The sequence below is a fragment of the Ursus arctos genome, unplaced genomic scaffold (genome assembly GCF_023065955.2).
Source record: "Ursus arctos isolate Adak ecotype North America unplaced genomic scaffold, UrsArc2.0 scaffold_10, whole genome shotgun sequence".
In the NCBI taxonomy this organism is placed as follows: Eukaryota; Metazoa; Chordata; class Mammalia; order Carnivora; family Ursidae; genus Ursus; species Ursus arctos.
This window is the reverse complement of record NW_026622764.1, coordinates 67,035,068-67,050,782: the sequence shown is the minus strand read 5'-3', so window position 1 is coordinate 67,050,782 and position 15,715 is coordinate 67,035,068. Positions and strand designations below refer to the sequence as shown.

The window sequence follows — 15,715 nt, the reverse complement described above, 5'->3', positions numbered from 1 at the left end:
TTCAGGGTTAGACTCCGAAATGTCACCAGCATAACTTCAATTGGTCCTGAGAGGAAAGTTTGCAAATATAAGAACGGTGTTTGGACTGATTTTTTGGCCATAACCATCTTATTTAAATGCTTCAACTTCTGCATATGTGCAATTGAAAGACGTGGTAGACCTTCACGTGATATGTAGGTATCTTCATTCATTGGTTCCTTCATGGAAAAGAAAGTCACAGTGAGTCGTGTGGTGCTCTTTCTTGACGGGAGCTGCTTCTCTGTGAAGGATCAGCTAGGTAAGTGTGTTCGAGTAAAATTAAGTCTTGTCATTGACAGGTGTTTGCAGAGCATTTCATGAATCCCCTTCTTCATCTGCCCTGTTGTTTCTAAGGGTTGAGCCTATGGCATTTAAGGAAAGTTTGTGGTAATGGCAGAAGATTTCAAAATTAATCTCTAGAATTTATATCTGTCTGGCTACTAATGAAAATGGGCTCTTCCATGCCGTGATGTGATTTTTTTTTTTAGTTTTTGATTTGTATCAAACAGTAAGTTGTTCTCCTCTCTATTGTTTCTGTAGATTTCCATAGAAAATCACTTGACAGATATACAGCAAAAGACTATATTTTATGCATTTAATGTGTTGAGGATGATGTTATTATATCCGTTACTTGTGCTCTCACCCACAAAAATAAACCTCAGCTAGCATGTTTTAGAATCTCTTATGTCCCAGGCACCGTGCGAGGTGCTGGTAATTCAGAGATGAGAGGCGCGTCCTTCCACCGCCTTCAAGGAGCCCACAGTTTAGTAGGAGGCAGACAAGTCACCTACTAATGACATGACCGTGTAATGGGTGCTACTGGAGCCCTTGAGGAGCATTTTACTTTGCCTGGGGAAGGCCGTCAGAGCTTTGCAGGAGAGTGCATGAGGGTTCCAGTGGGGAAAGTGGGAAGAACGAGCAGGGCGCGCAGTGCAGAGCATAACGGCGTGGGGCTGCATGATGTTTGGGGGACTTGCAGACAGTTCCCTATGGCTGAAGTATGTGTTGCATGAAGTTGGAGAAGTAGGAAAGGATCTAGGATGACCACCAAAGTTGAGCTGTGTCCCCAAAGCGATAGGAACGACTGAACAATCCAGCAGCAGTATACAGAAGCACGAGACAAATGAGAAGCCTCTTGTGTTGAGCCAGGCAAGGAATGACAAGTACGTGAAGTGAGACAGCGGTGGAATGAAGATGAGCAAACTGATACCAGAAATAGTTAAAGAGATCGAATTGGCAGGGCTTGCTGGGGCTTTGCATGTGGTGGTGAAAAAGAGAGGGATTCTCGGCTTTCTAACTTGAGTGAATTAGGAAATGGTGGTGTCGTTCAGGAGACCGAGGAGAAGCTGGAAGCTGAGAAGGGGCAGTGGTGAGTTCAGATTTAGCCATGCTGGATTTCGGGTAACTGAGGGGTATCTAGGTGGCACGGATCATGAAAGGTAAAGCGGTACATGTGAACCTGGACCTCAGCAAGATCTGAGGTATGGAGATTACAAAACATCACACCGTAGCTGATGCTAAGGGCTAATTGAAATATCTAGGCAATATTTCTATATGAGAAGAAGGAGCTCAATGTGGAACTCTGAGTTACTCTTACAGTTTAAGGGAGGCATAAAGGAGGAGCCTTTAGGGTGATGAGATCAAACAGTCACAGAGGTAGGAGAACAGAGGAGGCTGATGTCACAGAAGCCAAGTGAAGCCAAAGTGTCAAAAAAGTCAGCTTGACCAACAGTGTCAAATGCTGTGGGGAGGGCATGTGAGGTGAGGACCAGAAGGTTCCATGGGGTTTGGGCATTGGTAGTCACAACGCACTCGTCCCAGTGAGCCGGAATGGCAATAAGTTGGAGAGTGAGTGGGATTAGGAAGGGTAGACTCTCCCCAGCTTAGCTGACCAAGGGCAGCAAGGAATTCGCTGTCCCCTCTATCACCTTTCAAATCAACAGGCTCTGCACAGCATTATTTAAAGAATAAGGGTCAAAAATTTTACATGAAACTCAATCCGAGTCAGACACCTGCCTGGGATTTTCTAACATCTCCCATTATTCCTAAATGGAAAAGAGTTTTAGAATCTTACCAAAGATGTTATGGCCTCAATGCAAGCAATCTCCAGCACAAGAAAAACCCTGCTTTGAATGGGATGGGTGTGAAAGGGCTCCAATGAGAAGCATCTCCCTTCACATGCAAGCAGTAACGGGGTCAGTGTCTTGGCTGTCCACCTAAGCAGGCGTCGGCGGTGTGATTCAGGTGCGTGCAGTTCTCCCACCAGCAGAGGCCCCAGGTGTGACTCCCTTGAAGCATAGGCTTGACTTTTAGAAGGAGTGAATTGGCTCAATGACTTCTAAGACCCACCAAACCTCCCAGGTCCTCTGGGCTTTGATTCTGTCTTCAAAGCTTCTTTTTGTTCTCCCTTCCCTGTACTTCCCATGCTTTGCCTCTCCTACATGGATAGCTTCTGTGGCTTCCAGGCCCATAGTACCCTGCTAGGAAAGAGCCCCCTCTACACCCGACCTGGTTGGAGATGGTGTTAGGGAAACAAGAAATCGAACACTGAGAATAGAGGGACTCTTCTCTGAGCTGACTTTCCCCTTGACTTTTCACCTCCCTTTGCTGTCAGCTTGCTCAACCTCCTGCTTCTCTTGGCCCAAATGGGATTTGTTCAAATGGATATCTGAACGCCTGAAAAATGACGAACAGCTTCTGCATGGAGAAGGTTAAAGGCCCGAAGCAGCCAGGGTAAAGTCACTAAGGTGTTCAGGCTCCCTGCCATTGGTAAGAATATTCATTCATTTACCTAAATGACTGTCCATTCAATGATTATGTGCTGAGTGCCTACTGTGTGCTGTGTTGACTGCACTTACCTGGTGTCCTAAGACAAGGTGTAAAACGGTGAACACAATTAACATGGACTCTGCCCCAGTGGAGATGATAGTCCAAAGAGGGGGAAAAGCATATTGAAAAAAATTACACAATAAATGCATAACTACATGTGATAAGTAAAGACAAGTAAAAGTTGCTGTGAGAAGTTTTAAGAGTGGGTCTAGAGTTAGACCAGGATATCAAGGGAAGGCTTCTCTGAAGATGTGGTATCTGGACTGTTGGAAGGATAAGCTGGACTTAGCCTAGGCAAGAGAATGGAGAAGAGCCTGTGGCCAGTTAGAGAAGCCCCGCTCACCTGAGCCGGAGGAGGGCAATGTGGCTAGAAAATTGGGAGGAGGGGGAGGCAGGGCTGGCCATGCAACACCTGGAGAACCAAGAGATTACGAGGTTATGAAAGCAAAGTTTCAAGAAGGGTGTGGTTTTGCAGCATCCAATGTGCAGAGAGTCCATTTTAGTTAAGGACTAAGAAGTGCCCACTGGCTCACTGGGCGCTGTTGGTCACCTTAGGAGTGTGGCCACGGGAGACCGACTGGACTGGACTGATGGGGGATGGGAGGAGGTTTTGTGGAACCGCAGCTGTGTTGAGACACTAGGCTGTGATCGGAAGTCGGGAAGCTAAGGTAGAAATTGGAAGGAAATGTGCAATAAAAGGAAGGTTTTGCTTTGTTTATTGTTTGCTTTTCAGATGAGAGGTATGAAATGTTTTAATAAAGACTGGAATGATCTCAGAAAGGAAAAGGTTAAGATACAAGAGACCAAGGGAGTGAGGTCCCAGGTGAGGAGTGCAGATGGGGTGAGAAGCGGTGTTTCCTTCATTCTAACAGGGCAGGAAGGTGGTCTTAGGGATTTGGTGGCAGATAAATGGGAGCATTCACGTCAGCTGCCATCTATGAGGCAAAGTCCTCCTGGGCAATGGGATGGGTGGAGGGAAGCAGGAAGGCTGTAGAGAGGAAAAGGCACCACAAGCCCACTGCAGAGGGCAGGAGCGCACCTGCCCTGAGACAACCTGGGGGCGTGGCCTGGCACCTCACCCCTGCTGGCAGGGTGTTCTTTTCTGCTCACCCCCTACCCTATTGATCCCATACATTCCTACAAGTATGTAAGAAGTGTATTTTGAGTTTGTTTCCTGTAGTTTTCCAATGCCAAACCACACCTTCCTATAATTTTCTATAAATCCTGAATATTCGGACATGACAGTAGTGCATTTTGCTCTGGTAATTTTTCCTGCCTATTCTATTTTTAATTCTGTGATCCTTCCCTCCGTGTTCTTTCTTTTACCCTTTGGGTTGCTTGTACCTTTGGCCTTCTAATTTGAAAAGCACATGACTTTGTGCCTGTCTTTTCTGGTGGTTTTTTTTGTGTGTGACTACATGTCACAATTCAGTCTGCTTTTCATTTCATTTTTTACAGAACACGTCATGAAGTTGGAATCTTTCACATCAGCCCTTTTGCATGCAGGTGGTCAGAGTTTGTCTGCCCCTCTGCAGTCAGACAACATTTGTGGCAATAACTAGAATGTCTGCTAGATCTCTCCTTCTTTTCTGTCTTCCCATCCTGTTATACGCCCGGTACTCACCAGTTCCCTGACGCTTTGGCCTCTGGGCTTTGTGTTCTGTTGTTTCTGTGTGTGTTCTGTGCTTACACCCTCCACATCCATGTCTCTTTGCTCCAGACACCCACAGTCTTCATGTTTATTCCATTGACAGTCTGAAGCGGAGGAGCTCCCATGGAGATACAAGTCCTCTTGTTTGGGGTTCGTAAGTCTATACCAAGTAGCCGTAGAAATAAGGAAGGATGAGGAAGGAAACTCTCGCATTTGGTGTACTTTATGTTATCTTGCATTCATCCTTATTCTGCTATGGGGCGGCTAGTCCTGGTTTAAAGACAGATGAATGAATCCCGGAGAGACTTCTTGAGAAGTATTTCAGGACCAGGACTGCAACCATCCTTCTTCCCTGCCTGAAGCTCGAATGGTTGGAGGTTATCACTGTGCATCATTTGGACGCTCATGAGGTAGCTGTTCCCGCTAAAGGTGTGGGCCTTGACTTGCTTCAGACACTGAAGTACTTCGGATGGGAGGGTGGCTCTTCCTGCGATCAGGCGTCTTTCGTCCGTGAGTCCAGACGGGAGGCACCTTCACCACTAGGTGGGGATGTAGCAGCACCACAGATGAAGTAGACCCCACGAGGATGACAGTAGACCTACTGACTAGCCTTCTAGAGAGCGAGGGCATGCCAACCTTTTTTTTTTTTTTTCCCTCTTTCAGTAATGTATTGAAGTGACATCCAGTAACATAAAATTAACCATTTCAAATAGAGTGGCATTTCATACATTCACCATGTTGTCCAACCACCACCCCCATCTACTTGCAAGACCTTTCTCTCACTCCAAAGTAAGATCCCTAACCATTCACCAGACTCTTCCCATTCCCCTCTCTCTGCACCCCTGGCAAGAGTCAATCTGCATTCTGTCGCTAGGGATTAACCTACCCTGGGTATTGAATCATAGGATAAACAACCGTCGATGGCTGGCTCCTTTCACTTAGCATGATGTCTTCAAGGTTTGTCCGTGTGGCATGGATCAGTAAGTCATTCCTTCCTCTGGCTGGGGCTCTACTTGTTTATCCATTCATCTGTCAATGGACATTTGGGCTCTTCCCACCTTTTGGTCCCAGTGAACAGTGCTTCTATGAACATGGATGTACATATATTCGTTTGAGTCCTTGTTTCCAATTCTTTAGGGTATATACCAAGAGGGGAATTGTGGGGTCCTGTGGTAATTCTACGTTTAACTGTTTGAGAAACTTACAAATTTTTCCATAGTGGCTAAACCATTTTACATTCCCACCAGCAACATACAAGATTTTCGAACTTTTCTGAGCATGACTCACAATAAGAAGTATATTTTACATCAGAACCCAGCATTCACATGTGTATATAGTCTTATAATAAATACATATATATCATGTATATATATAAAACATATAAAACATATATATAACATATATATGTAAAACATATATATATATATATATATAACATATATACATACACACAACACAAGTTTTATGAAACCATGCTCACCTCTGTTACTATAGATTGCACTCTGAGGTTTTCCTTCCTGTTCTAATATATTAGAAAAATAGGCTGGTTTTGAACCACCAAATAAGTTCCACACCTCAAAGCAAAGTAAAATCTTAAAAATTAAATTAGCTGTGAAGATCAGAGTACTATTTTAAGTGTATAGAATAATACAGCCTATCTCCTTTCCATTGGATTGTCGAAGAATTTAGGGTATCATTCATCAATTTATCGATACATGTAAGTTTCGGGGAGGGGAGATTATTGAACCTGTGAGGATGACATTTTACATATTCTCCAACATGGGCAATTTAGATCACACACAAATGTGAGTTACATTGCATGTACTTGTTAGAGTGGGAGGATTGTAATTAGCTGGGGTTCTACAGTCCAGCAACAAATTATTTCGTAAGTATGGCATCTGGGCTTCTGTAGCTTTGGAAAAGCCTGTGATACATGTTATCATTTTTTGAACACCCCAATTGAGTAGAGTAAGATACTGAAGAGCATGGTGGGGATGACAGGAAGAGCAAGGAATAGAAGAGGAAGAGAGAAAGTAGAATCAAGAGAAGGGGTGAGGGGAAGCATGAGAAGCTTCTCCAATGTGTAGCAATTATTTATGACCATCTTCAAGAATCACCTGAAACTGAGCTCTCCTGGAAGGAGTGGTGTGTGGGAGGAGTAGAGACTAGTGGTGAGAACACATGCTCTCAAGCAGATCCACGGGTCGGATTGTGGGGATCCAAGAGCTAAGACGGGAAAAAATTACATTTTGCTTCTCATTAACTTCTGACTGAAATTTACCATTTTCTTCAAGTACTAATACAGGCAACAAAAATAGGATTAGCAGTATCTTTGACTTCACTACCAATTGAAATCAGATTTTTTTCATCATACTGCAGTTGCTTTAGGTGGATTTCAATGTTGTTTGTTTATTATTTTATTGAAAAATTATTATAATTATTAGGCTTACCTCCGGGTTATGTTCTTTAATGTGTTGTTGAAGAAACGTGTATCTATAATACCACAGTTTTGTGGTTTTTAAATAATTTGATAACTGTATTTCAGAATAGCCTGTTTCTATTGTAATCTCATGCATTTTGTTTCATCCACCTTCCGAGAAGGAGCCCATTGGCTTCGCCGGACTGCCAGAAGGGTCCAAAAACAGTTAAGAACCTACTAGAGCTGCATCGTGCTATAAAGGACCCATTAGCCACATGTGGCTATTGCTCCCCTGGAATGTGGCTGTCCAACTGGAAATGTGCTGTAAAACAGTACACCAGACTTCAAATATTTAGTGCAAAAAAAATACTAAGTGTCCCACTAATAATTTTATATATATTATGTCGAAATGATATTTGGGGTATATTAGATTAAATAAAATATACTTAATCTCACCTGTTTTGTTATTATAAATGTACATACTAGAAACGTACTGCATATGTGGCTTGTATTCTATTTCTGCTGGACATGAGTGGCCTAGCATCAGATCTGAGTTCTAATCCTGGCTTTATCATTTAGCCAGCCATTAGCTTCAGTATTGTTGCTATCATTACTCTGCCATGTCCTAACTGTCAGGTCCCCATAACTTTCAGTGTCCTCATCTGTATGAGTAGATATAAAACCAAAGGAGAGAGTATTGCTGTGTTTATTCCAGATTTAGCCTTCTTGCAAATACATTTCTTATTATCCCAAAATCTTATCCAACAGTTCGAAAGAAGGTCCACATTCATGTCCCCTTTCCTTACTTTTCTGCTGCCCGTTGTTTTAATGAACATAAAATTTAAATTACATATGTGGAAGTAATATCTAAAGTTGAGGATATAAGAATTTATGGATAGTAGATTTTTTAAAAAAAATTATGAAGGATAAGAAAAAATTCCCTCCAAGAGCAAAGAAGATGGAAAATAAATCTTGAGGTAGGGTGGAGTAGTAGGCAGACTGCAGTTGCCACCCATCCTGTATTTATCCAGAGACCTAAGTGGCATTTGGATAAGGCGCAAGCAAACCACCAGCACATTCCTGGAGTTTACAAATGGCCACTTAAATAGCAGGACAACCCTGGTATGTCCCTAACCCAAAAGCTAAAGCCCACAATAGCTGGAAGGTGATGATGTGTTTCTTCAAGAGGGAAGAGCTGACAGAGGACCTCCTGCCCTTTTGTGTGCTCCTTACACTTCTGGAGCCCTGAGCATCCTAACGCGGGCACCCTGGGGATACAAAGCCCTTCCATCTACAGAATCTCCTTTGAGATCCTGAAACAACCTTCTGTAGCTGGCAGATGGTACTGCATCGCCTGTACCCTGCAAAGGAGAAGGGACTAGCTTGCACACAAGAGTCGATCACTGAGGCCAGGACCTGGTGGAGTGAAGGCTGACACGAGTTTGTCTCTCCACAACCGGCACGGTGGGGATCGGAATCCTGACCCTCCCCCTCTGTTTCCCTGGGCTGCTCAAAGTGACCTCACCCACACTGACCATCTGCAAAGATCATTATTCTTTCTCTGGCTCCTTAGCTGTGCTGTGCAGTTGGACTGCTCTCCCCACCAGCCTGTTAAACTGTTCCTTCCCATCATTCAGACAGTTTCTAGCAGCCCCACCCTCCTACACAAAGCTCTGCCTGTCTGGTCAAAATAGGGTGGTGATTTCCCCACCCTTTCTAAAAACATGCCTGGCAAGACTTTCTCTATCCTCCAGAATTTACTTGGGCCTTCAGAGTGACATTTTCTACCACGTCGAGCTGTGCTTGTGGGTGGAGAAGGTGATGCGCGTGTTTCCACGTCACTGTTGCCGGGCTCCTCTGAGCGCAGGATCAGAGGGTCTGAACTACACAGCTCTGTGGACACAGATGGTCACTACGAAGGTTCAATCAGTGATGCTCAGTGAGGTAGACACTTTTTTTTTTTTTTAAGTGTTCGTTTCACCTGAAGGGCTGTTCTATGGATCTGTCATTCCTTAGCTCAACTCTTCAATCTCAGGGACAATGAGCTGGTTTGCAGCTGTGGTGTACTCCTGGTTTCCACGACTCGGCCAGTTGTAGACTGTGCGTCCGTTTTCCTCTAAACCAAATGAAGCACTTTGATACTACCTTATTACCTTCACAGAAGACAACTCAATCATTTTCACATTGACTTATCTTTTTCTACTTCCCGATTATTTTTTTTTTTGGTCCCGTGTCAGCTGCTTCTGCTTGTCAGCTAACGTGTTCATTATAGGGGATGCTTTTGATACTAGCTTTATCAGAACAGAATTGAGAAGGTAAATCTGTTGCCAAAAGATTTAAATAACATATGCCAAAGACTGACACCAAATAATTTATTACGCGGTGTTCTTTCCCTGTGCTGGGGCCCCTCCCAATACTATGGAAAATCAAAGCCTGGCCTGCCCTAGGAGATGAGCCCATCTGGTGATAAGGAGCAGCTTTCCTCATTTAGTAGAAAGTAACTTGTCCAAGGTCATTGTATCAGGGTCAGAGTAAGGAGAAGAATAAAGAGTTTCTTGACTCCCAGTCTATCAGACTTTGTTGGTGGATAACTGCAAAAGTGATGATCACACCTAGGAGAAAGAGAAAAGTGGTTGGTGTGTGTAAAGGTTAAGTAGCAAGGATATAAAAAAACTAATCAAAATTTCCAATTTTTCCCAATTGCATTGACTTTAAAATTCTAGATTTCAATAACTATATACATTAAATGGTACCTTTGAGGAAAAGTTGACCTGCCTCTTATGACTTAAAATCTAATATTTACTTTTGTGTATGAAATTGGGAACATTAGTGGGAATATTAGTTCTAGCCCTAAAATTAGGTACTTGAGTTTTAATCATTTAATAACGGGAATGTCTTACCATAGCCAAAACACTTAAACGCAACTATGAGAATGCATCTTTTTTTGTTTGTTAAATTATCATTTTTACAAGGAAAAACTATTTTCTTAGTTCTCCTTTAAATGGCAACCAATGTTTGGGAAGAGTGGTGATTAATATATTTTTTTTATCTTAAGTATTATTAATTGGTGCATTTTTGGTAAATAGCGACATGCAAAGCAAGTGCCATATTTTTACTTCTTCAGAAAGGAAGTAATATTTTATAATCATGTAGTAATTGTTGGCTCCTATTGCAGCTCGTGATGTTGGACCTGTTTGTATCTCAGTGTAAATTGTTTCTCTGGTTGCTGGTGGTATTTGAAAATAGGGTAATACAGTTATCAGCATTGTTGTGTGCTTTCACGATAAAAGGCAGCGGAAGAAACCTGTATTTTCTCTTTACATACAGTCTATAAATGCAGATTAACTACTACTGTGCCTTGCAGCAATTGAGATCAAATCTTTATATTTGTACATACAAAATATGTGTGAACTACATCTCCTGGTTTAGCTCGAGCTTAATATCCGAATCTGCAGGCACTGCCTCGAGAGGTCAATGAGAAGAGTAAATGAGGTAGATATTGAGCCTACACTAAGCTCACCAGAACCTCTACTTGGCTTTACCCTGGGCACCGAAAATCGGAAGCACTAAAATATTAAATAATACTTCTTTGTACGCGCACAAATTCAGGCTTTCTTTACTTCTGCAAAACTTTGGCCTTATCCTGGCAGCCAGTGGGAGAGGGGGTGTGGGCATGGTGGGGGCTGGAGATGGGAGCCCTCTGTGATGAGCAGAGTCTCTCTCTCTCTCCGCCCCCCCTTCCGTTACCTGACTTTGGAGTTAAGGGGGCATTTTGTGCTGTGTATTCTGGGTTCATTGCTAGCTCTAGATGTGTGACCTAACAGTTGTCATCTGGCTATGTGCTCATCTAATTCTCATAACAGACCTGTGAGATAAACGCTATTTTACAGATAAGGAAACTGAGTCTGGGAGATGTTCAGGGGCCAAGCAACAGAGCTCCTATGTGGGAGAGCAGGGCCTTGGCTCTGGCATACTATAGTTTACCCCTTCTAATTAATATCTGTGGAATATTTGCTCTGGAAGTCACCACTCAAGAGCAAATATTGGAACATTAGTGGGAAGTGTTGGGAGAGAGGCCCAATTTTCATTTCACCAGTTATGAAGACGCTGGGGGTAGAGACCTGAGTTAACAAACACCTGAGTCCCAGTCCATTCTAATGATGTGTCAGCGCCACTTTTTGAGATGTGCCTTACCTGTGTCCAGCAGATGTGGCTCTTTGCTCGCGTGTGTCCATACAGGTCCTCTGAAATACAGCCTAGCAGTGTCTCAACCTCAAGCGCTCGATTAATGTGAATTCCCCACCTTCCGCTAGACTTGTAACACACCCTGGGTGACTGTGGGCTTATGGAGGGGGCCTTCCCCGTGCAGAGCAGCAAGAGGGCTGGACTTCAAGCTTGACCCTGCTCCCTGCTGCCATCAGATGCCTTTTGCTGCTCAAATCCTTCAAGGGCTTCCCATAAGCTAGACTGACATTCGGTTCCTTTGTCAGGGCTCACGGTCCCTTATAAAACTCCTTGGCAGAGGAGGTGAGTGGGGAAGAAAAATGGGTTCTGCTGCTAATTTTTAATGAAAACCACTTTAAGAGATAGGATTCTCCTTGTTTACGTCTGACTTTGCAACAACATGCTGCACTTTAATGAGGTTCTGGGGCTTTCAGAACATTTAAATGTGTTTCAGTTCCTTTGGGGAAAAAAAAGAGTATTTGTACTGAATAGTAATGGAGTAAGCGTTTTCAAAATTTGCAGGATCTATTTTTGTGAAGATTTGTGTGTGTGGGTTGGGTTTTTTAAGGAATGATTATTGAGTTTTCTGTTTACGAAATGAACGTGATGTGGCATCACTTCATATTTTTTTTTCCTCTGCTGTGTTTTTAGCACAAGACAGATCAGCCCCAAATTATGCATCTAAAATCTATCAAAAAAGTTTTTGATTGATATTGACGCTTTCTTTATCTCTAAAGGACCTCATCCTGCATAAAGAGAAACAAAGCCTTCTCCACATTTGTCACCATTGATCTCAGGTGATGCTTAACTTGACTTGGAACTATCCTTACTAAGCAACAATAGATAATTGTAGGAATAGGATATATTTAAAGCTTTTTTGGAATTTTAAACTGAACAAAAATTGATAAAGCTATTTTTTCTTACAATAAGTGATTTTCCTTTGTTTCCTCAGGATGCTAGGAAAACATTTCTCTTCTGCCTAATACATTCTATGCATGAATGTACATGTCACTCTGACAATAATTACACGTGTGTGCCCACGTGCAGCCATCCACAGGGAAAGGGGGCGGGCTCCAACCCTAACCCAATCAACTCAATCAGACTCTTTAAAAACCATTATGAGACGGCTCTTGATGTTGGCAAGCATCCAGATTGTTTGCCTAGCTTTGTTGTCACATTTTTTTTTTAAGATTTTATTTATTCATTTGACAGAGAGACAGCCAGCGAGAGAGGGAACACAAGCAGGGGGAGTGGGAGAGGAAGAAGCAGGCTCATAGTGGAGGAGCCTGATGTGGGGCTCGATCCCATAACGCCGGGATCACACCCTGAGCCGAAGGCAGACTCTCAACCGCTGCCACCCAGGCGCCCCAATGTTGTCACATTTTTTTGAACACGACACATTTTAGTCTCAAAAAAAAATTGTCAGAAATGCTAGGAAAGAAAAATTAAAATATGAATTAAAACACAAACTGATTGCCCGTGGAAAAAAATGTGCAACAGAAGTGCAATGGATAGCGGTAGGCATGCGTGACACGTCTGTTCATTCAGCGACTCACTGTATGTGTTTTTTGCGTGAGAACTTAGTGTGTGCTGGGGGCTGCGGCAGATACGCAAGTGAGAGACACATGGCTCTTCTGGAGGGAGAGAATAGAGAGTAGGAACTCAGGCAGGATGGCTAAATGCCACAGATGGCAAAAGGTGCATGGATTGTATATTTCAGCCTCATCCCACCTTGCCACTCAGCAGGCTGGGACACAGGTGACCAGTCGGCCTCTGCCTTCTTGAAATGCTCTTAGGGTTTTCTTAGGGTTCCTACCACACCTCCCCAGGCTACCGCCAGTCCGTTCGCTGTATGGATCACAATCAGGCACCCCTTCCTGTGGATTGAGTACAGGGCAGATGTGTGGCACACACTAGGGTGGACACAGCTCATTTCCACCCCTTTACAACTTGTAGAGTTCAGATGAGCTTGCCACCCTCACTCGCCTCACCCCTACCCCGGGTCCGGCATCCTTATACAGACCACAACCTGTACAGCCAATCAAATTAATGTGAAAAATAACAGCATTCTTCTCTAGGTTCCTTTGGGGTGGGGCAAAGCCCCAGGGAACAATCCTTCCCCAGGCTAGAGCCCAAGGGGAAGGCAGTAAGCAGTCCTGGAGAGCCAATGGGGCCTGAAGCACTCCTATTATGTCGTAATAACAACGGTCTTAGCATCTCTTCCTGAATTTTGGATAAGAAGTGATGATTCTTGCCTTGCTTGTGATTAAATAAATAAATAAAAATAAGAATAAAGGGCTCCAGTTCTAATATTTGCTAGACCTAAATTTTGCCAGCTCTATGACCTTGACCTTATTCTCTGCTTCTTTAAGCCTCCATTTTCTCATCTATGAAATGGGGCTATTAATAGAACTTCCTAGGTTGTGGGTGAGGATTAAATATGCTAAAATCGGTATTTTTAAACATAATATCGAATAAACGTAGGTGGTGCTACTAATTATGATGTCTCAGGTCACTTTCTGGCTTTGTTTTCCCCTCCCCTTGGATACCACTTCCTGAGACCTTTCAGCTTTCCTGTATTACTCCTACTTTTCTCTGAGCCTCCAAAGTCTATGCCTGATCCCTTGCTTAAAGATTCATTATATGGTCTCCTAAGATTATTAAGGAAAGTTCCCTTGTTCCTCTTAACTGACATCTGAAGTCTCATAACAAGGCGGGGACAGATTCAGATTTTATTTTGTATTTTAGGTCCCTCTGTCCAGGTGCCTGTTCTGACTACATTTTTTTTTTTTTTAAACGAGCCTCCCCGCCCCCGCCAGAGAGGAGACAAAAGGATACATGTTTTATCCCAGCTTGCAGCAGGTGTCATTCTATTTGACTTGTAGGCCTTTCAACAAAACAAAAGGCCTTTTCTGTTCTTTTACAATATATGCACTCTTTAAAGATACTCAAATGGGGGGGGGGAAGCACACATGAGCAAGATTGCAGGTTCTAACGGACAGAAACTGGGCTCTTAGTTACTGATTCGCTCTTCACAGGGAAAATGAGATGCCATTAAAAACATTCTTTTCTCAATAGCATTTAAAATTTTATGGTTGTTTCCTCTTGAAATCTATATAAGAGTGGCATTCTCAGCCAATTAGTATGTTTATAGTAGGATTGAAAACTTTGAAAAGCCAGTTAAGATCTTTTTTATAAGGTGGACCGAGAGAATCTCTGTATACTTGAGGAACGATATATAATAGCGTGCTTGCTTATCGCAGCTGTTTGAAACATCTCCAACTTGCTAGCCCCAAATTGTTACCATTGGTGTGCTAAAGTGATATACCTTCTAAGTCATACCAGCAGTCCAAACATGTGCTTAACTTCCACAGTTCCATTCTGGCGTCCCTACGGTTGCATGGTAAATATCAGTATCGCCAAAGCCTAATTGTTCACTATATGCAAGACACTATGCTGAGCACTTTTTTCATAATGTCATCTAATCTTTTCAAAAACTGAATGAGGTTGGCACCACTATTATCCCCATTTCCCAGGTGAGGAAACTGAGGCGTAGTGAGATTAATAGCTTGCCCCAGTTCTCCTAGCTAGTAGGTCTGGAGCCAGGTAGGAATTTGGGGCCTGTCTTGAGAGACTTTGCGCCCATTAACCTCAAGGCACTGTACAGCCTCCCTGTTCATTCACTGCCATGCAGAGGCCTCAGAAAGGTGGGTGTGGATATTAGTTTTGTTTTCGTATGTGATCACTGTTTTGAGGTAAAACCTTTGGGTCCTGTTTTACTTGGAATCCATACATTCAAAGAACAGGTGACAAAACAAAATTAGCTTATCAAGTCTAGTATGTGTGTAAACAAAAAAGAAGTCCAGGGGTGCCTGGGTGGCTCGGTGGGTTGGGCGTCTGCCTTACGCTCAGGTCATAATCCCAGGGTCCTGGGATCGAGCCCCTCATCCAGCTCCCTGTTCTGTGGGGAGCCTGCTTCTCCCTCTCCTACCCACTTGTGCTCTCTCTTGCTATCTGTCTCTCTCTCTGTCAAATAAATAAAATCTTTAAAAAAAAAAAAAGTCCATCTGATAAGTGACTTCACGGGAATGAAACACTGTGAGTGGAGCTGGAAATCTTAGTGGTTCAGGGCTTGCCTTTTGTGTAAGTGTGAGGAGCTTGAACAGCTTATATTGATGGTGTCTTGGGGCATTTCAGGACATAGTACTGGTTCTCTGTAATGCTAAATTTTAAAAAATTCCTCGTCTTAAAACTATATTGCACTCTTTCCATTTCTTAAAAGAACTGTTAGTCTAAAAAGTCCTATTTGTGTGTTGATTTGAAGGGAGTTGCCCAACATTTTTTATGTTCAATAATTATTAATATGGCTTTATTCATTCCTTAGGAAAGTATTAATCAGAAATGTACTGGAAAGGGAGAAGTATTCCGTGGTTTGTGAGACGGTTGGCCCAATCCCACCTACGGAAAGGCAGCCTGTCAAAATTAAAATGCTCTTATTTAATCCCCTATTCAAGCTATATGATAACATGAAATACAGCTAACCGAAATCAGGACACCTGATAGCAAGATTTCAT

At 43.0% G+C, this 15,715-nt stretch overlaps 1 protein-coding gene across 3 annotated transcripts in view; it reads left to right on the top strand.

Moving 5' to 3' along the window:
- The window catches only part of FRY (FRY microtubule binding protein), a 429,999-nt gene that overhangs the window by 162,630 nt on the left and 251,654 nt on the right, over positions 1-15,715 (top strand). The gene's annotated exons all lie outside the window — the stretch shown is intronic.